General features: G+C 35.5%; 1 protein-coding gene across 15 annotated transcripts in view; it reads left to right on the top strand.

Annotated features, from left to right (window-relative positions):
- The window catches only part of MGAT4C (MGAT4 family member C), a 221,948-nt gene that overhangs the window by 152,776 nt on the left and 47,757 nt on the right, over window positions 1-21,415 (top strand). For 3 of the 15 annotated variants that reach the window (XM_042992830.1, XM_042992834.1, XM_042992829.1), the window contains one exon: window positions 9,595-9,734. The exons of 11 other annotated variants lie outside the window; for them this stretch is intronic. The gene's annotated coding sequence lies outside the window, so the exon portion shown is untranslated. Of the gene's footprint in view, window positions 1-9,594; window positions 9,735-9,904; window positions 10,019-21,415 lie in introns of all 15 variants that reach the window. One more of the 15 variants, XM_042992831.1, reaches the window with a different exon arrangement.

The following is a 21,415-nucleotide window of genomic DNA, read 5'->3' as shown; positions in this document are numbered from 1 at the left end:
GAAAGGGGCATACTGATAAGACTTAACAGAAGAGATTTAAGAATAGGAAAAGTGAGGTTTTGAAAAAGTACAAAAGAGCTCAGGGTTAGCTTTCTAAGAAGGACATCTACATTTTCTTCTGACATTATATGGTAGATGAGAGCATTAGTACAAAGGTTCCGTGAGGTTTAGACAGGATAGGAAGCATAGCTTCATGTGTTGAGCTAAAGGAGCAACCATATATCTCGGGAAATGTGTTCTTACCATCATTCTTTGGATTAAAGATTCAGTTAAGATAAATACAAAGAAGAAGTAGTACAAAGAAGATGCAGCCAGATCCTTGAGAAGAATGGTTAAGATGGAGAGTGTACTTGGAAATGAAATGAAATGAAAAGCAAAATTAACCAACACCTTAGTTGAAAATGATCTATATGAATTAGTGCTAAAAATGTCTCAAGGGCATACATGTTATACAAATCCTCAGTGTTAACAATATATTTTCACATCCTTTATAGTATTTTTGACCACCGATTATAATGTTCCTGGGAAATTAAATCACGTCTTTTCTTGGCCTCGGTCTTACTGTAAATAAAAGAATAGCATAATGATAACTTACTTCCATCCTTCCTCCAGCCACTTCCAAGGTGTCTGTGTTTTGTTACCTATTCAAACTTGCTGATACTGGCGTATACAATACTGTGATGTTTGCTCTTGCACATCAAAAGTCAGTTTAAACAAAAAGCAGTTTTTAAATTCTTTTTTGTAGCCTACAATCACGACTTTTATATATATATATATATATATATATATATATATATACATATAAGAGAGTGAGGTGGTTGTGTAGTTATTTGAGAGAATTACGGTCTGCAGTGAAACTACCAAAGGTCCCTTTTCATTGTGTAGGTATTTTCATCTGGTCATATATCAGAGGCAATTAGAGGGCCAAGGGTTTTTTGTGGAGCCAAAGACAACTGTACTTACTTCTTGCTATAGAGGATGGAGTTAAAAGAGAAAAGGAAAGACAATTTCTACTTGTTCCTGTGATACTAGTGAGTTTGCCTTCATGCCTTTGGGATCCTCTCTGGGGAGCTGTTATTAGATAAAGGGAAGTCTAGCTTCCCTCTCATAATGCCTTTGTGTGTCTGGTGAATGCCAGAGGCAGGTACTTTGCAGGTTGTGTGAGATTTCTGTGGTAGCTTAGAAATATCATGATACGCTTCAAGGGCTCTCCAACCAGTTAAGAGATACACAGAAATATACCTTTGTGTCAAGGAATATTACTTTATTTTTTTCCCCGAATTCTATATTTAAATCACTTTGCAGTGGAATCACATAAAAAGAGCAATTGTAAAGCTATGAGTTTCGAGCTCTCATTATTTCTTTGAGTTTGCTGTTTATTTTTTGCCTAAGACTTTCAGCCATTTCTGGACAAGGTCTGCTAGTCTCTAGATACTGTCATTTATATTTAAGTTCCTTCTGCCTGATTAGCCATTTTATGCTCTGCTTTCTTTTGCATTTGATTAGTGATATCGAAATGCATTAATGCTTCATATAAAACAAAATATCCTGAGGATTCTCATAGCAATGTTAATATCTGGAGCCAGTGGGGGGAAAATGGTTAACAGCCCATCACTATATTCATGTTAAGAAATTTCTACAATTACACATGGTTTTTATGTTTCTGCCTCATTTACTCAGTTCTTAGGAAGTAGCTGTTATTCAAGGCTACTGCTTTTGTTCTTTTCTTCCTACTAAATCTCTTTTTTAAAAAACATCTGTGGCAACATTTTTTTTTTCTTATAAAATATTCCAATTTAAGGACTGAGAATTAGAATGGTCCCTGATCTGGGCACTTGAGCTTATTTTAAGTTCTTTCCTTTTTGTATTTGATATTTTTATTGTTTGCTTGTTTGGCTTGGCACTTTATGTGACACTTTACAGGAAAGAGAAAGGGATGTATATGTTTAACTTCTTATATAAATTATTGCAACAAGTAAACACATTGAATTGTGCTTTCCTCTGAATCTCCGTTCTCCAAAGGTAAATGAAACAATCACTTGTGGCTACTAAGATTAGAAAAATATATGTTAGGAATACTCTAGACAGGCAGCAGGAATCTATGCCAATTATGCCTTTTTCTGCCCACTTTCTTAAAAAGTAAAGTGTGATTTAACTAATGGATCTGGAAGAAGAGTCCAAAAACATTTGTGGCTTTGGGTTTTTAAGGAATACTCTAAATTATCATTGTTTAAAGGTCAAAGAGTTCACCAAGGACTTAACTATAAAATAAACCTTTCCTCTGGAGAAAAAAAAAATGGACTGGTGATAGAATTATCAGGATATTGGAATCTAGAAAAGAGTGAAGAATATTTACAGACAATTGAGAAGAAAGTACTACAAAACTAGAATCTACTCACAGCCAATACATCATTTATATTTTGGGCTACAAGTAAGTACAATATGATATTCAAGAATTTAGAAAGCACATCACTCACAAGTTTCCCATGTGGTAATTACATGAACATCTGCTCCAGTCAGGTGAAAATTGAATAAGAGAATTTCACCTATGACAGAAGATGGTGTGTATGAGAAATGGTAATGGTCAGTGAATATATTCAAAATTTTGGTTAACCCTAAATAGATGATAATATTGTGATTGTGAGAAGAAATATTTGTAAAAATAAAGAAAACTGTAGAAAACTTGGTCAATAAGAATATTTTCTTTTTCTTTTTTTTTAAAGGTTTATTTATTCTGGGTGGCTCAGTTAGTTAAGTGTCCAACTCTGACTTCAGCTCAGATCATGATCCCGTGGTTCCTGGGTTTGAGCCCCCTGACAGGCTCTGTGCTGATGGTGCGGAACCTGCTTGGGATTCTCTCTCTCTCTCTCTCTCTCTCTCTCTGGCTCTCTCTCTGCCCATCCCTGGCTTGCATGCTCTCTCTCTCTCTCTCTCTCTCTCTCTCTCTCAAAATAAATAAACAAAAAGAACAAAAAAATAAAACTTTATTTATTTTTGAGAGAGAAAGCTCAAGCAGGGGAGGGCCAGACAGAGGGAGGGACAGAGGATCCGAAGCAGGCTCTCGATAGACAGCAGCAAGCCTGATGGGAGGTTTGAACCCACAAACCCCAAATCATGACCTGAGTGGAAGTTAGTGGTTAAACCCACTGAGCCACCCAGGGGCCGCATAGAAATAGGGTTTTAAAAACATTTTCCTGAGAATTAACAATCCAATGGCAGGTCAGGGAGAGGAAGAACAACAAAAATTTAATTAAAAAAAAATCCAAGAACCCTAGTGTAACACAGACACGTGTGCATATCATGTTTGAGTGATTCCCACACACAGTTTAAACCTACTGCTGTGTCTGCATGTTATGCGTATGGAAAATAAGCATATGTGACTCCTGTCACTGGCTTGCACTACTGCGCTTGAGCCTGCAGCCCCTGCAGCCACACAGGTGCACACCTGGCAGACAGCTCAGGCACCTGCAACTGTTCATGCAGTCACATTTGGCCCCAGCACATACCACCATGCATGCCCCTGCCACCGTGCATGTACCAATAACGTGTTCCTCATTTCCATCTGAGACTTCAAAGTTCTGTTCACAACTATTTCACTGTTCTTAGTCTAAGAAGATGAAGGTTTTCTCTTCTGCTCTCCCCTTCTCTTCCTGAGCTCTCACCAACATCGCCTTTAAAGGACAGTTACAGCAGTGGCTTTTTCTAACAGGCACCTCAAACTCTTTCTGACTCTACTTATTATACAGTACCAAAGCCCCTTCCACACTTTTAGATATTGGTAATTTTTTTAAGTTGTTAAAATATATTTAGTTTTTGAGAGAGACAAGGACAGTGTGGGTACAGGAGGAGCAGAGAGAGAGGGAGAGAGAAACCCAACCAGTCTCCACACTGTCCACGCAGAGCCGGACACAGGACTTGAACCCACCAAATCTTGAGATCATATCCTGAGTTAAAACCATGACCTGAGCCCAAACCACCAGTCGCTTAACTGACTGAGCCACCCAGGCACCCCTCACACTTGTAGGCATTTGTTACTCGACTTCTTGGTACCAATTTTGTCTCAGTCAGCTCAGGCTGCCATAACAAAATATAGACTAAGTGGTTTAAGCAACAAACATTTATTTCTCTGGAGGTTGGGGATCCAAGATCAAGTTGCCAACAGATTCATTGACCTTCATGAAGCTTCAATTCATTCATTGACTTCCTGGTTGATAGAAGGCTATCTTATTGTTCTCATGTGGTAGAAAGGGCAAAGAAGCTCTCTAGGGGTGTCTTTTTTAGGGGCACTAATCCCATCCACGATGGCTCTATTCTGATCATGCAATCATCTCCCAAAGCCCGCACCTCCAAATATCATCACATTAGGGGATAAGTTTCAAGACAAAAATTTTAAGGGGACACAAACATTTAATCTATGGCACTCTACAATGTAAAAACCTGGAGAGTAAAATTGATAAAATATGTTAAAATTATTTTGCCACTGAAAGATTCAAATTCATTTTGGGTTTGTAAATGCCCTCATTTTTCCCACACCATTAGTTTTTCGTGATGAACAAAGCCCCCCCAAAAAAGTATCTTATGAAGGGAGAAGTTTTATATATATTTTATAACATGTGTAATAGTATAGTACTTATAATAAACTTTTCTTTTGGTAATATTGTACTGAAACTTACAATTTACCACTTACCATTTATGCCTGTGCTGCTTTTTTTTTTCTTTTCTTGGAAGGTTCCTAAACTATGGTTGATATGTGTTATTACTAAATCTCTTTTAAGAAAATCTCATATTTGACAAAAAGATATGCTCCAGAGTGTCTCTGAAGAAATATCTTAAGTGAATTGTTGCCTACCAGTTCCTTTTTTCGTAAGAACTTTTACTTTCCTTCCAGTTAGTCACAGGAATCATCCCTCTTGAAAAATAAAGACGTAAAGTAATGCTGAAAAGAATTGGAGGGTCTCGGAAAAGACCTTAGAAATGGTTTAGTCCAAAGTCCTCATTCTGCAAATGAGGAAATTGAGGTCAACCTGCAGTTACACGGACAGTTTAATGGCCTGGCTAGAATTAAGCAGAACCGTCTGGTTCTCAGTCCAGTGCTTTTTTTATTATACTGTGCTGTGGTCCTCTCCGTGACACCTCTAAAAAAGGTTCTTATAAAGCTTCTACGCATGACTCACAGTGGTTCTAACAGAAATACTTTCCCTGCTGAAAAATGCCTGCCAAGGATTCTGCTACTAAGGGCTCCCACTAGGCAAGGGGGTCCCTAGACAGACTCTGCAAACTGTAATGAGCTATATAATGTCTCTATTCTCCAGTGACACGGAGGCTTCACAAAGTAGACTTTTTTTTTTAAATAAAGATTTTAAGCAAGCATCTCAATTGTCTAACTCTCTGTATCACATGTCCCAAGAGACAGAGCCTAGAGCCAGTCACACTCAGTGTGTTATGTTTTAGAACAACACAGGGATATTTCAACATAGTTGGCCTTGTTTGTCCCAACCCCATTTTTTTAAATCGTTCCTTTTATAAACCGGCATGGTCTCTCTGGCCCTGTCAGTAACTGAGCGACTGAGCAAGGTCTCAATGCTGAAAAGTTGCATCCATGGCAATAGTGCACAGTGTCACTGAGATGTCACCCCAAGACTTTATTTAATTCCTATAACAAATATTCTCCATACTGGGTTCCAGGGGCTGTATTAGTCATCATTCGCCTGTGCTGTCAGTTGTGCTAGATGAACACTATCTTCTGAATATTGCAGATAGCTGGATTTACGGTGAATTTGTAACTTTGTGGGAACAAAACCAACTATCAAAATAAATGTAAAAATATAATAAGTAGTATGTATAGGAGATTAAAATCAGGTCTGTAATTTCTGTGCTATAAAAATTCATCCCTGGTTTGGATCACAGACTCTAAAATTTAAATCATGTTAACTCTGCTGCCTTCCTATCATCAAAAAAGTCACCATGGCAACAAATCAATAACAATGAAAACCGATTCATTGTTGTTCTTTAATGTCTATAGGTTACTAGAATGTGGTTTTAGAACATAATCCATCATCTAGAAACATTTCAAATGTTTTTTTTTATTTATATTTCATTATCCCTGCTTTCTTACCCACAATAACTACACATATTTTCTCCAACATGGAGTACTGAAATTATGCTATATTATAGCACACACCCCTCTGTCCATATTTCCTTGAATAGCAGAGAAAAAATGGTGATTTCCATTTGCATCAACTAAATATCATTCACCTTTAATTTTTTCTTTATCTCAAGTTGAATGCCTAGAAAATATCTACACTATAGCCTTGATATATATATATATATATATATATATATATATATATAATTTTTTCAAGAAAACCCAGATATCTCCATGTTGAGAATATAGGCCTATTTTAAAAATTAAAGACTTTAATTTTGTTACCCAAACATCCTTACAGTAATGGAAAACCATAATTGTGTTTTTAATCACACTCACACTGGGAAACTAGCTTTACGGGGCAACATATTTATTTGAATATGTTCTCCTTCTAGTTAATAAACCTCTTTCTTTTTCTTCATACTTACTAATTTTGAGTAAAAATGTAGCTCCAACCCCCTACCACTATTACAGAAATAGATATGAAACTCTGGTTACAATATCTTGACTCCATTTGAATTCACAGTACATTTGAAGTGTGTGTGTGTGTGTGTGTGTGTGTGTGTGTGTGTCCTGACAAGATTTTACAACCAGACTGAGGCATAGACATTGGATAATCCTTCAAGCTTTTTCTGCTGCTGTTTTAATAGCGCTTCATGTATTCCCAAACATTTAAATGTTGTTTTCGATCATTTACAACATGAAAATATGTTGCTTCTTTTTCATGGTAATCGAAATAAAATAGAGAAGTCAAAAACATAAAGGGAAATAAAAAACAAAAACAAAAACATAAGTGTGTGATAAAAACCTGAGTCATTTGCTGGGGGGTAAACTAACCCAAATAACTCACCCGTTACAGCAAGTATAACTGCTCTCTGAGTGAAAGGAAAGGAGTTGGGTTGAGCAAGGCAAAGTAGTAACTTTAGTTTTAGCTCCAGAATATTTAGATACAGCAGGTGGCAAAAAGATAAAAAAAAAATAAAAAAAAAACATGCAGACTGGAGGATTAGAGAAAGGAAGGTGAAGAGCTGTAACCCACATTAAGGTAAGGAAGAGACGCCTAGTCAGCACAGCACCTGCCAAAACAGGGCTCAAACCATGGCATGGCAATATGGCACAGGCACTGTGAGTCACTCCTGGTAAAGAAGCATCTGGAAGGTTGGAGGAATAGTCTAATCCAGGACTCTAGCATGTGAAGTCTTAGCTGTGTCCACCCAGTGTCACAGAACATAGCAGGAAGAGCTTCAGAGCCTGCTAGATGGGAATAAGGTAGGAAATCAACTAGAAAACTAAAAAGTAAAATGAAGAGCAAGAAAAGTGGTGGAGAGAGAGAGAGAGAGAGAGAAGGCAAGCTGATGAGTATATATATATATATATATATATATATAATAACATGTATGGGAGATGGATAATGTGTGTGTGTATATAAGTATGTGTATCTATCTATCTATCCATCTATCTATCATCTATCTCACTCATACTATAGTTTTCAGGTAAATTTCCAAGAAAAGAACCATTTTTCTTGCTGCCTTTTTATTCTAAACTTCATTCTAATCTGCAGCTTCCCATCAGACAAGACAAAACTACAGAGTAATATTTAATGACCATTGGATATTCTTGGAGAGTTTAAAGAGACTGCTGAATGTGCCTTTCTTTAGTCACAGTTTGACCTTTGCCTTTGACTTTCATACTTCATCATTTCAAACTGCTACCTGAACTCTCAGCAAGTCCACTATGATTTCCTCACCTTTGCCTTGTTAGTGGTGATAATTAGGAAAAATTCTTAAATGGAACAGTAGGAGAGATAGTCTCTCAAGTCCTTTACATTTATAAGAGATACTAATGTTATTTTTTGTGTCCTTTTATTCCCTTGAGTAAATTCATTCTAATCCTATTTATTGTAAAATCTATCTATATATATATTTGTGCCATCTCTATGCCATGATTTGACTAGATCCCTAATATACAGCCACTCCTGTCTACCAGGGTTTTCTACCTGTTCATACACTGTATTGACATGAATCTCCCCTTCTTAGCACAAATCAGTGCTTTTCCCCTCTTATTTTCCTTATTAAACCCCTCTATTTAATGGGGTTTACCTTCTGAGTTCTGGCTTCCAGCAGACTAAGAAAATGAATGATTTGGGACACCTGGGTAGCCCAGGTGGTTAGGCCTCCATCTCTTGATATCACCTCAGGTCTTGATCTCAGATAGTGAGTTTGAGCCCTGTTGGGAAAATTAAAAAAAAAAAAAATCAAAAAAGAAAAGGAATAATTTATTAAAATATTAATGAGTTAAAGTGTTTGCTTAAATTTCAAAAACAGCTTCTATACTTAAAAATTGGGAATAAAGACAACCTATAGGTTATATTTTTCTCAGGGTTTTACTAACCTCATCCTGCAGAGATGTGTTGCTTACCCTTTTAAGAAACTCTTGCTTTGCCACTATTACTGAGAGAATTATGTACTATCTTTCAGATATGTTGAGGTAGAAAAAAGTTTCAGAACTAGTCCCCTAAGTAGTTAAGTGTGAAATCTCCATGTCAGTTGAACTCATTTTCAGGCAGGCAACCTTTGGGAGAAATGTTAAAAATCATGACTTTCTATTTTGCCAGAAGAAAGATTGGTAGAATCGGGGTAAAAAACTAAGGACAGTAAGACAATCAGGTTAAGACCAGGCAAATTGATAAGACCGCACCCAACTTCCTTTGGGTACTCTTCAGTCTGCAAATAAATAAATCAATAAATAGCACTGATATTTCATCTAAAGTGCTTTGTCATTAAATTAACAAGTAAGAGGATTTATATTTTAAAAAGACAAATGTTAAATTAAGCCTTAAAATTAAAGAACTAATGTTCATTACCAAGAATAACACCTTTTGTCTTCTACTGAATCATATAATAGTTTCCAGAAAGAAGATATAGATTTACACTGACCTCTACTATGGAATATAATTTGGAAGTTTGAATTGAACAGACATATACATTCTTATTTTCAGAAACCGCAAAAACCACGAAGGTATCTCTCACCTTCATGGTTTTAGATTGAAGCAGTAAAAGGAATAGGAGCTCTGGAGTATCTGTTAAATTTTTATTTAAGTAAATGTTTTATTCAGATGATTGAATGCACACATCTCAATGCACTAAAAACTTGCTTCTGAAAATAATATTTTCTAATCAACTAGACTTACATAAATCCTAAGAACTTCATTAGCAGAAGTACCTATTGAAAATACTTGTTTATCCGTGTCTGTTACTGAATGGTATGTAATAATCAACAAGCACTCGGAGTCTGTCCTTTGTGGAATAATCCATATTCTTTTAAATATGTCAGCGTTGTAGTTTGAGAAGATGAGTACTCTATGTGGATCTCTTAAGATCCTTCAGAGCCCTCAAAAACTGAATAATTGACTGATTTTTTTTATCCTTTCATATGCACTTGTTTTGAAGTGTACATGGCACAAAGGAATGGAAATATAACTCCTACTCTTCTCAGATGTTTCAATGTGATGTTATTAATGATGTGAAACTTTAGCTCAAAGTTAAGGAGTCTCAGATATTTTCCTTCTCCAAAGAATAAAACTACCTGGGTAAGTACTTAAGAAAGTAGATAATTCTCCTGCATCCATTACCATGAGAAAAAAAGAGAGTAAATAAGATACTGGCACCATATTCTCTTTTCTAATTCAATTTCAGTTCTCTTGGTTGTATATTTCCTTTATTCAACTAATTAATATATGCAATTCTCTCCCTCTCTCAGTCTCACTACTTATCTACCTACCTCCTACCTATGAATCCATCTGATCAACCCATCTAACTAATTGTTGACCTATCCAAACATCCACCCTTTGCTTTGTTGCTCAAAATACATGAGGTAAGAAAGAAGACATCATTCATGTGTATACATACGTGTAGCAGTCTGTGTGTATCTGTCTATCCATCAGTCATAAGACCCATAGAAATAAATATATGTAGAGACACATTATGTACACTCACAAACATATTTGACTATTTTAATTTTTATTATTTATATCATTTCTCTTCCTCTTTTCTGTGGACAGCCACGAGAACAAACGTGTTACTCTGACCTAGTGCATTTAAAAGTAGGGGAGGGAGAAAAAACATAATAAGAGAAGTATGGGATTTTCTAGAAAAGTTCTGAATGTCTTTGCTTCATAAAGTCTTTTCTTAAAAATTGCTTCAGTGGGGCACCTGAGTGGCTCAGTCAGTTAAGCACCTGACCCTTGATATCTGCTTAGGTCAAAATCTCATGGTTTTGTGATTTCAAGCCCCACATCAGGCTCTGTGCTGACTCTGCAGAGCCAGCTTGGGATTCTCTCTCTCTCTCTTTCTCTCTGACCCTCCCCAGCTCATGCTCTCTCTGTCTCTCTCAAAATAAACTTAACAAAATTATTTTAAAAATTAACAAACAAAAATTGGTTTAGTAACATGAGTGCTTGTGCTGTTGCAGTAGAAATAAGAGAGTGTAACAAAGTATTTAAGCATAGGGGAAACACCATTTACTAGCTCTGTACCTTGGGCAAGTCACTTAATTCTTTCGTCCTCAGTTCTATTGTCTATAAATGAGGGATAATAATGGCAGATCTTTTACGGGGCTGTTGTGAGGACTGAATGCACTAATATTTATAAAGGGTTTTGAACAGCAGTTGGCACGGAATAGACACCCTATGCATTAGCTGTTACTTATTGTCTAAATACCCTTATAGGAATGAAAGCACATGAGAAAAGAGATTTGTTTTTATGTTAATTGCTATTTCCAAGAACCAAGAATAGTACCCCAAACACTGAAGGTATTCAACAAGTCTTATTTTGAAGACACAGTATAGTGTCCTAGTTAAAAGTAATGATCATGAAGACAGACTCCCTGCTTTAAAATCCAGGTTACAATAATTATTAGCTGTTTCACTTATGCAATGTAGTTAACTCTGTTCTTTAGTCACTAGATCTGTAACATGAAGATGTAATTGCTAACTTTGTGTGTCAGCTTGATAGAATCACAGGTTGCCCAAATGTTTGGCTAAACATTATTTTTAGATGTGTCTTTGAGAATGTTTCCAGATGAGATTAACATTTGAATAGGTAGAGTGAGTAAAGCAGATTGCTCTTTCCAATGCAGCGGGCCTCATCCAATCAGCTGATGGCCTGGATAAAACAAAATCAGAGGAAGGGAGAATTTGTTGTGCCTGATAGTTTGAGCTGGAACATTGGTCTTCTCTTGTACTCAGACCAGGATTTACACTATTGGCTCTCCTGGTTCTTGGGCCTTTGGGCTCAGAGTAAAACTAATACCTCACCTGATGCTAAGAAAAATCATTCACATGTAAATAGGATGTGCTCCCTGGAGTTGCACAACCCAGCAGCCCTCACAAGAGCTATATAATTGTTAACAATTACCAATACTACTGTTGGTAACCAGAAGTAAAGTTAGTAAATATTTTATGGCCTAAATGATACTGTTATAAGCCAATTGTAAAGCATGTCTTATAAACTGCTTCCGTAGCTGTATTATTCTTTAAAACACAGTTGGGGCTATCTCTATTAATTTTTCCTGCCTTGTTTGATCCTTTGGATTTTGCTTTATAGTGACTATTGATTTTTCCCCCTAAAAGAGATTGCCTTTTTTTAGCTTTGACTTTCCTTTGGAGCTATATTTTTTCCATGTCTACATATTCCCATGATGCCTTGATACTTCCCAAACCTACAAAAGTTGAAAAGCTTCTTGTGTGATATTTTCACAATGCATTTAATATGAGTGCACTTTCCTACTGTCTTAGTGCCTTGTCATGCCACCCTTCATTGCCTACCGCTGTATACAAAGTAATATCATGTTATAATTTTACCTTGGGCCTATCTGTATTATTACACAAGGTGTAAACTTTCTCTTTAGGCACTATTTAGAGTAAATGGTAAAATTATACATGGCAGTCTAGATTTCATCCTTGTCTAGAAACACCAGCATTCTCTTGAATTAGCAAATTAGGTACATGTTTTCCTATGAGTTTTGGCAAAATAATGGCCATTAATGGCCCAGCTGGACATGTTATTACTAATAACCCAGAGGATTCACTGCCTTTTGCCAAATGCCAAAATTGCATTACCTCTCTAAAATTTCAAATTTCACATCCACTTCAGTTAATTTTGGTCTGCTGTGTGTGATCATTTCTCTTAAGTCATTGAAATTTCTCAGACCAACCTGTATTATCGACCAAATATTATATATTTTCTTATCAGGGACAATGATGCAGATTTTTAAGGACCAAATTATTCTTTTTTTTTTTTAAGCTTTGGTTTGATTTTTTTTTTGTAGGTATTCTACTCTTCAGAGTTATGGTTCATGTCTCTGTTTTGCAACATTATTATTCCTCTCTCAAAACTATTTTTTTCTTCTACAATTAGTTTCCTGGGAGAGGAGTTGTTGTTGTTGTTAATTAGTTTGCTTTTTCATTTCTTAATACAGTTCAGTCATTAAGATTTTGAGGAAGCTTCGGAACCTCAATTTTAATCTCTGCATTTTCTGACTTCAAAGATTTGTTCTTATTTTGCAGTTTTGAAATAAGTTATAACTTCTTTTTTCTTTTTTAAAGTTTATTTTGAGAGAGAGAGAGAGAGGGAGCACAAGTGTGGGAGGGGCAGAAAGACTATTTTTATTTGTCTTCTTAGACTAGATTGTAAATTTTATAAGAATAGGATTTTTTTCTTTCTCTCTGATGCTTTGCAAGTACCTGGTAAATAATAAATATAGTAAATATTTGTTTGAAAGAATGAATCAACATGAGGAAAAAGCTAGTCAACCAAACTTTTCTTTTGAAAACATCAAGATATTTGCCAATGGATATTTTTTCCCTAAATTTCAACTTTAGTACAAGTTGATGGTCTGTGGTGAAATTTCCCTTAATAATATTTATTTGTATAGATGGAAATCGTTGTTAAGAGTTACTCTCTCTCTGTATATTTTTACATAAGCTGGGATTTCCAAGTGTATCTCTCCATAAGATGTTTTTAGAAAAATAATAAAATATGATTAGAACACACAAAGGTATACGTGTCAGAACACACTTAGAGGGTCATCTCCTACAAGGTCCATAAACAATCTGATTCATGAGTATATTTCTGTGCTGAGTTCTAATAATAAAGTCAATTAATAATTTTAAAAAATTGGCCAACAAAGAAATAATGAGTTGGCCATTAGTGGCCTCAGCACAGGTTGGTCTGAGAAATTTCAATGACTTAAGAGAAATGATCATACATAGCAGACCGAAATCAACTGAAGTGGATGTGAAATTTGAAATTTTAGAGAGGTAATGCAATTTTGGCATTGGCAAAAGGCAGGGAGTCCTCTGGGTTATTAGTAATAACATGTCCAGCTGAGAGGACTTGTAGATCCAGGATCTATGTTGACCAGCTGGCCTTTCTACTTCTGCTCCTGCTCTTGCTCTGCATGGCAAGAAAGTTCACTCCTTTTTTTTTTGATCATGAACCTGGACCAGCAGGATTCATAATATTACATGCCTTCAGTCAATAGAACAGATGGCCCAGTATCCTTTAAAATGGAATCTAGTCAGGGCACCTGAGTGGCTCAGTCAGTTGAGCGTCCTGCTCTTGATTTCAGCTTTGGTCATGATCTCACAGTTTGTGTGTTCGAGCTCAGCATCTGGCTAGCTGCTGTCATCTCCGAAGCTGTTAGCACAGAGACTGCTTCAGATCCTCTGTCACCCTTTCTCTCTGACCCTCCCCCACTTCCACTCTCTCTTTCAAAAATAAATAAAAGCATTAAAAAAATGAAATCTAGCGGAAAAAATACTAAAGATGTGTTGTGCCCTTTTTCAATTTTCATGTGTTAGGTAGATCTCTGGGGTATCAAATGGTAAACTAGGGCTCAACAACAACAACAACAAAACAAACAAAAGGGAATTGAAGTAAAGAAGTTTATTACTCAGAGGACCTAGAGAAGATACATGTACACTTCTAGGGGCTACCAGGGAGGTTAAGAAAGGGTACAGGCAGAGGGTGCATCAGGATTGGGAGAATATGCCTTTGGTAGGATTTGTGGGTAGTGTACTTTGGGGTTCCCAGGCAAAGGCTGGATTTGTCAATTCAAGCAAAAAATACTGGAGTTTTGGTAAGTTTTGCAGGGGTTTATCAAAGGAAGGCACTTGGGGAAGGCCTTGGAAAGTGCAGGACCATTGGGGTATCACATTATGAACTTACATTTGCTGTGGCTCTGTGAGCTGTCATCTAGGGCATGTACTTACTGGAGGGGCTAGTGTCAGATCAAGGTATCTGAAGGCTGTTTGTCACACAAAATTAAGGTGCAGACAACGATATTATGGAATGGCTTAGCTAAACACTTAATAAGATGCTTTTGGAAATTTGCATTTTCACTATGCGTCTCTTTACTTGAAATTAAAACAGCGGACCCAGGCTTTCTACCTGTCCCCCATTACCAAGCTGGAGGCCCATATAGAGATGGTACGGTGGGGAGAATTGATGACTGGAGAACGTCCTTCCTACCCCAACCTTCTTCCAGGAAGCTTATGAAGTACTTTTCTCCCTGTGTCATGACTTTCTACAGAGGGATTTTCTTGGCCAGCCTCAGTCTCCAGTAGCATTGAGAAATGTCTACCCACCAAAGGATTTTCTTGTCATCCTTCAAAACCCAAGATTTCCCTCCCAAAACCACTTTCTGGAACAAGAAATGAATCCTCTGTTGGGCTGAAATCTTCAGATAAGTATTCTGAAGATCCAGAATCTGAGCAAGAAATGTTTCTGTCTTAACTTATAAGAGGTCATTCTGGCTAAAGGCTTCCCTCTATGTATCAAAAAATCTGATGAAAAAGCCTCCAGGAATAAGTAGGCCTGTCACATCTCTTTTCTTAAATCATTTTGCATTATCTTTCTTTCACTTTAACAGCTATGAATTAGGTGATTATACATTTTCCCAATTCAAGACTTGATAGAATTAAATTTTAGGATAGAACTTTATCATTACGTGATTTGTTACAATTATATGAGTGAACTATTTCCACTTTATTGGACTCTTGAGGTTGTATAAGTATGGTATTATGATGTTATTAAATTTCCAACAATGCCACAAGTTATAATGGGCATTTTGCATGAGTAGTTGAGCAACAGAATGGATTTTAGACTTTACAGACCATTTCTGCTTCTTTATAATTTATAATTGTGAAAGTTGCTTGAACTTTACCTAAGTAGTTTTTTTTTTTATTTGTTTAATGAAATAAATGAAAAGACATGGAGCCTCTTGAAAAATGCTATAAAGGAAAAGCAATTCTTTATTATTGAAATGACTTAAAAGAGGTCAATCTATCTAGAGGTTTCCCTCTGTGTATCAAAAACCTAATGGAGAGGCCTTGTGCCACAAATAGGTCTGTCACATCCAGAAGTTTCTCCTTTCTTTATAAAAACTGAAACTGTAGGCCTCATTTCATTTTATACTTAATTAAATGATTACAGTGGGCAACCTATTTGCACGCTTCCCTCTCCACCTTGTTTGAGAACAAAGAGGACATGTATCCATTCTCTTGTTTTTCACTTTTATTTCTGTTTTCATTCTGTGTAAGACTTATGGCTCCCACTTCTTTGGGCAATTTCAATGTGTTGATTTGAATTTTAAGGTAAACAGTGTGAGGTGATAACTTTACAAGTGTTATAGTCCTGTCAGGGGCTGCTAGGATAGTGCTCTTAACACACAGAGATGGACAAATGAGAGAGGGAAGAGCAAGAAGAAAGACGCTTCTCATTTTAGTTCATTATAAGTAGCTCAAACTGAAGTTTCATACTGTGGTTTTGTGTCAAAAAAAAAAAAAAAAAAAGAAAGTAAATATTTATGGCTACCAAAGACTAAGTAGAGTATCCTTTGTCAACTATACAGACCACATCAGACTGAGGTTAAATTTCCTATGTCTACTCCTTAGAGCATGCATGTAACTTTTAGGAGGGAGGGATGAGATGGCATGGACTATCTATCTCTCACAAGAGAACATAGCAGACATGTGTTTCCAACCAGCAGAATGGAAATTGGAAACACTGTCTCAACCCAGCTCCTCAAGAAAATGATGGTTCCTTCTGAAGGGAGGAGAAATCAACAAAAGGTTGAACAAACATGTGAACAGAGAGATGAGTAGACCACAAAGAAAGGAATGGTGTGAACATAGGGGATGCTCAATCTTTGAGGAAAACGGAATGCAGCAGCATATGTTATGAATAAAATGTTTGTGTACAGTGTTATATTTTTCTAAATCAAGTCGTATTCCTAGGAAATGTGGATACATTTGAAAATGCTTTGTATAAACTTAACACTGTTCATTCATAAAATTGAAATTAGAAAGAATTTGAGGGAAAATGAAAACAGAATATGTTTTTTTTACATCTAAAAGACAAGCAAAATATTAAGTTGGATACTCAGACATGTTTTGTTAGAGTTGAATAATTATAATTACATAATTACTTATATTTTATATAATTATATAAATTTAATTAGTTTGATATTAGTTTTAAAGAAAGCTACTTTGATTTTAAAATCTAGGAAATCCAGAAAATTTTCCCAATCGACATGTTGTATTTGCTTTCTTAACTTTTAGTTGTTATATTACTGCTTTAAATAGATTATCCATTTCACATACAGCATATTTTTGGTTAGAATAATATTGTTTTTTTAAATTTACACAAAATTTAACTAAAATGGATGTAGCTTAATAGAGTTAGTGAGTTATTGGCCAAACAAAGGCTTAAGTGAGTACTGAATTAGTTTAAATTATTCAGAAGAATGCTTGAATTAATTTTAATGGAAAAAAAAAAGTATTTGTTGAAACCATTGGGATAGCAAATCCATTGATGGATAACTATTAAGCAACAATTTTACTCAACTCGAGAGTATCTACAAATGGCTACTTTTCTCTACAAATGACTATCTATTTCATTCCCATTTGTAGAGTCTGAATGAGTATGCCAAGGAGTTTGGCAAACAGACTGGGGAAAGGGGCAATGAGAGAAGAACTGAAGTTTAGAGAAAAGAGAATAAAAAAAAGAAAGATGCTTAAGTCACAGGGAAAGCTTGAATGAAAACAATATACCAGCTGGAGTTTGAGAAAAGAAACTCTTGCATACAGTTCTGGCAATATTACATCATCACGACTGCTGAACATTGATCCTTTCAGGTCATGGGAATCATGTGTGTTCCTGCTACAGAATCTAAACAGACGAACCAATGGGAGAAATAAGTTTAGATGGCACTTATAGATAAGGTGGTGTTCTCTTGGACATTCTAAACTCTCATTCTTATCAACGCCTTTTAAAATTTGTGGTTTATATCCTTTTCACTCCAATGTATTTACTCATAGAGTTCTCTTTATCAGGAATGTATTTTCATTTCTGTGTGTCTGGTACCTATTTACAATTAGAGCTAGTATCTTGTCACTAATAATTCAAATTATGTATAATTGTTCACATATACTTTATTCCTCAACTAAATGGTTAACTCTTTGTGCCCCAGAAACTAATCTTAGGCTAATTACTATCAACTTATTTCTAACATAGTTCTTTATGTAGATTTATAATTTGTAGCTGCAGTTCGAATAAATCATTACTCTCACCAAAAACATTATTAAGGATTATGATGTAAAACATGCTAGCAGGCACTGATGAAAATGAAAAATATGTAAATATTTTAACAAAAACTTACTGAACACCTATTACCTGCCAACAGTGTATAAGACTCTGGGGATACAATTGTGAACCAAAATAAACAGGGTCTAATTTTTATTCTAAGAGATCAGAAAGATGTTAAATAATCATACTAGGTAATATGTAGTTAAAAATTGAGGTAAGAGCTCTGAAGAAAAGAAGCACAGTTGTTTCATATAGCTTTGAATTGTGTATTTTCAACCAGAGAAACCTGGTTTCATTCAAACCCAGAGGTTTTTTTGTTTGCTTGTTTTCCCTACATACATTTTACACTACATACATTTCTCCAGAGATTATCTTTTCAATCACATGAGGGAACCATACTCCACTTCCTGTAACTCTAGATGGACCTGTGCTCTAAGTGAACCTAATAGACGTCCAATGTGCTTTTTGACTGTGACAGAGTGTTCTGGGCCCTCTTCTCTGTTTGACTTTTCTGTCGATGTTTTCTGTGGATGTCCACAGGGAATTCTCAGCTCCAGTGTCCTAGGTGAGCCTACATGGCAAGCCACACACTACTGAGAGGGAAAACATCTAGCTTTTTCACTTTGAAGTGTTGCAAGATCACCAATTTGCCTTTTAGTCATCTCATCTATAAGGAACACAATTTTCAAGACTGAGCAAATGATTTCCCAAATGCTGTAGGCACCAGACTTTGTTGTAAAGGTTTAAGTTACAATAATAACAACAACAAAAGTCACTGTGGCTAATCATTTCCTTTAGGAGTCAACTAACACATGGGCATTCACATGGGCAGAACAAAGTATACTGGCCCAGAACTGACACTCTTCATAGTTCCCCAAAGATCTTTCACTTTGCTTGGCTGACTCTGCAACTCCAGTAAAGTGCAGCCAGACTCTAGTAAAAGAAATCAAGTGAACACTTTGCTTCCTCTTACTTTTGCTGCCGTTTTCATTTCACCACCCAGCTTACAGATGAAATCTATTCCTCAGCAGGCAGTGCTTGCACAAATGAAAGATAAATGTTTCTTCTATATAGGACAGATCAGTGAGACTCATAAAATATTAATGATGAAAGCTTTGGGAATTCAGTATATCCCTGACCATAGGTTTTTCTTGACAGTGAAGCACAGTCACTTTTAACGAATTTTTTTTTTCTGTAAGATTCCTATCAAGAATGATATGAAGGGAAAAGAATATATGATTTAAGATTCAGATGAGCATAGATTTTTTTTTTGAGAAAGGTAATTTTTCCGCCTTTCATTTTCCCTCATGTTTTGTGTTCCTTATCTGCCGTAAATTTCACTGAGTGATGTTGTGTGGTTGATTTGACTCTTGGAGCTGCTCCTGTGCCCATGAAGAAAACTGCTTGGGAATAGTACAGAAAGTACACATTTATTATTATTTAACATGCAGTATAGTAATAGCTGACATTTGTGTAACTGAAGCAATTTATTTATCCAAAAATTTAGGATGTGTTGCGTGTGTATTCAAATATTTATCAGTAACAAGGAACTCTGAATTTTTTCAGAAAATCAACATACAGATATTTTTAATCTGATGACATTTTGTTGTCTTGAAAATCCTTCCATAACCATTACAAGTTTATAGTTGTTTTTAGGGTTACTATCTCCCTGTAGAATGCTTAGTTGATTAGCCTCACCTTGAGATTTTTTCCAATATATGCTTTCACTTTACACAGAAATGAAGTTTGCTATTATGACAGGCTGAATAATTACATTATATATTTAAAAATGTATATTTATATGTTAAATATTTAAATATCTATATTAAATATTTGAAGCTTGAATATTGGAAATGGTCAAGAATAATAAAATAATTCCATCAACTAATTTTTTTTAATTCTTTGAAATTTCTGTGCTAACAAAATTATTTGTAACATGATTCAAAATATTTAATCACAATAAAGAACAGAAGTATGTAAAATTAACTATTGTTCATAATAATGCCTCAGAAAGAAGAAAATCACTCATATATATTATAATTTAAGTTACATCAATAATGCCATCTAGTATGTTAAATATCAAATAGGATAAATTCTCATAGTAATAACATTATTTTTATATCAAAATAATATTTATAAAAAGAAAACATATGACTTAATACACTCAGAGAAATTATCTTTACTTAATTACCCTTTACTTAATTGAATATTTTTTTTCATGTATATCTCTTCTCAGGTACACCTCTGTGATATTTTTCCTTAGAATATATGAGCAATTATCAGCCAAATATAATCCTTATAAACCACTAATAAGCCCAGGTCTTGTGTTTTCAGTGTATGTTTCAGTTTCCATTTGGTGATCTGCATACAAGGTTAAATCATCAGATTCCATTTGTTAATCAGCCTTTCAGAAAATTCATCAGTTCTTACTGTAGAAAAAATCAGATCTGTTAAAATCTATCTTGAAATATAAGGTCAGATCACTAGTAAGTGGAAACAGTCAGAAGGCATAGATCATTACAAGACATTATAAGACATCCAGGTCTTGAAGGATGTTATACAATTTTCAAAACACATACAGTTCTTTCATAATTGCCTGATCATCTGATTACCACTTCTAGTGTCTGGACTCCTATCATCAATGTGTTCCATCCATAAATTTAAAAACATAAAGTCCATAGTCCAAATGCCGTGTTGTGGCCAAATACCAAAAGCTTGTTAAAACTTGACTTACTGTTACAGTGTTCTGCAGACCAAATTTCTTGGAATCTGTAGTGAGGCCTCTTTTTTTTTTTAATTTTTGTTAATGTGTATTTATTTTTGAGAAAGAGAGAAAGCAAGAGCAGAGGAGGGACAGAGGGAGACACAGAATCCAAAACAGGCTCCAGGCTCTGAGCTGTCAGCACAGAGCCCCATTTAGGGCTGGAACTAACCGTGAGATCATGACCTGAGCAGAAGTCAGACGCTTAACCAACTAAACCATACAGTCTCCCCTATAGTGAGACCTCTTTAAATGCCACCTCCTTTCTGCCTGACCCTAATGATTGAGTGGTAATACCTCCATATTGACAAATAAGTTTATTTGAAATAAGATTATCAGAATGACTACTACCATTTTAAAGATCAATCTGTGGGATGCCTGAATGTCACAGTCCATAGAGTGACCAACTCTTGATTTTGGCTCAGGTCATGATCTCATGACTATAAGATCTCCCTCTCTCTGTGCCTCTCCCCCGCTCGGGCAGGTGCACATGCTCTCTCTCTCACAAAATGGATAAATAAACTTTAAAAGATCAATCTAGAATTGCAACTATTCTTGCCATATGTGAGAGCTACAGTATTAAAAATGGAGGAAAACTACAGATATCCCAGTGAAGGTGAGTATGTAATTGAGCACAGAACATCTAAACAGAGATGAAAAAAGAAAAACCCAAAAAACTAATGGATATACCAGGCGAGACAGAGGAATTTGTGCTTTAAGAGCATATGAATTTTCAAACTCCAGAAAATAACATTATTGTCTCCTTGGAAGTAACTACATAGCCCAGAGAAGCACTGAATTTTTAAAAAATGTATGTAAATAGTACTTTTAAGTGTAGTCAAGAAAAGTAATGCAAAATAA

Source organism: Panthera tigris, chromosome B4 (genome assembly GCF_018350195.1).
Source record: "Panthera tigris isolate Pti1 chromosome B4, P.tigris_Pti1_mat1.1, whole genome shotgun sequence".
NCBI classification, from domain to species: Eukaryota; Metazoa; Chordata; class Mammalia; order Carnivora; family Felidae; genus Panthera; species Panthera tigris.
The sequence above is the reverse complement of the archived record's forward strand: the minus strand, read 5'-3'. Positions and strand labels throughout refer to the sequence as shown.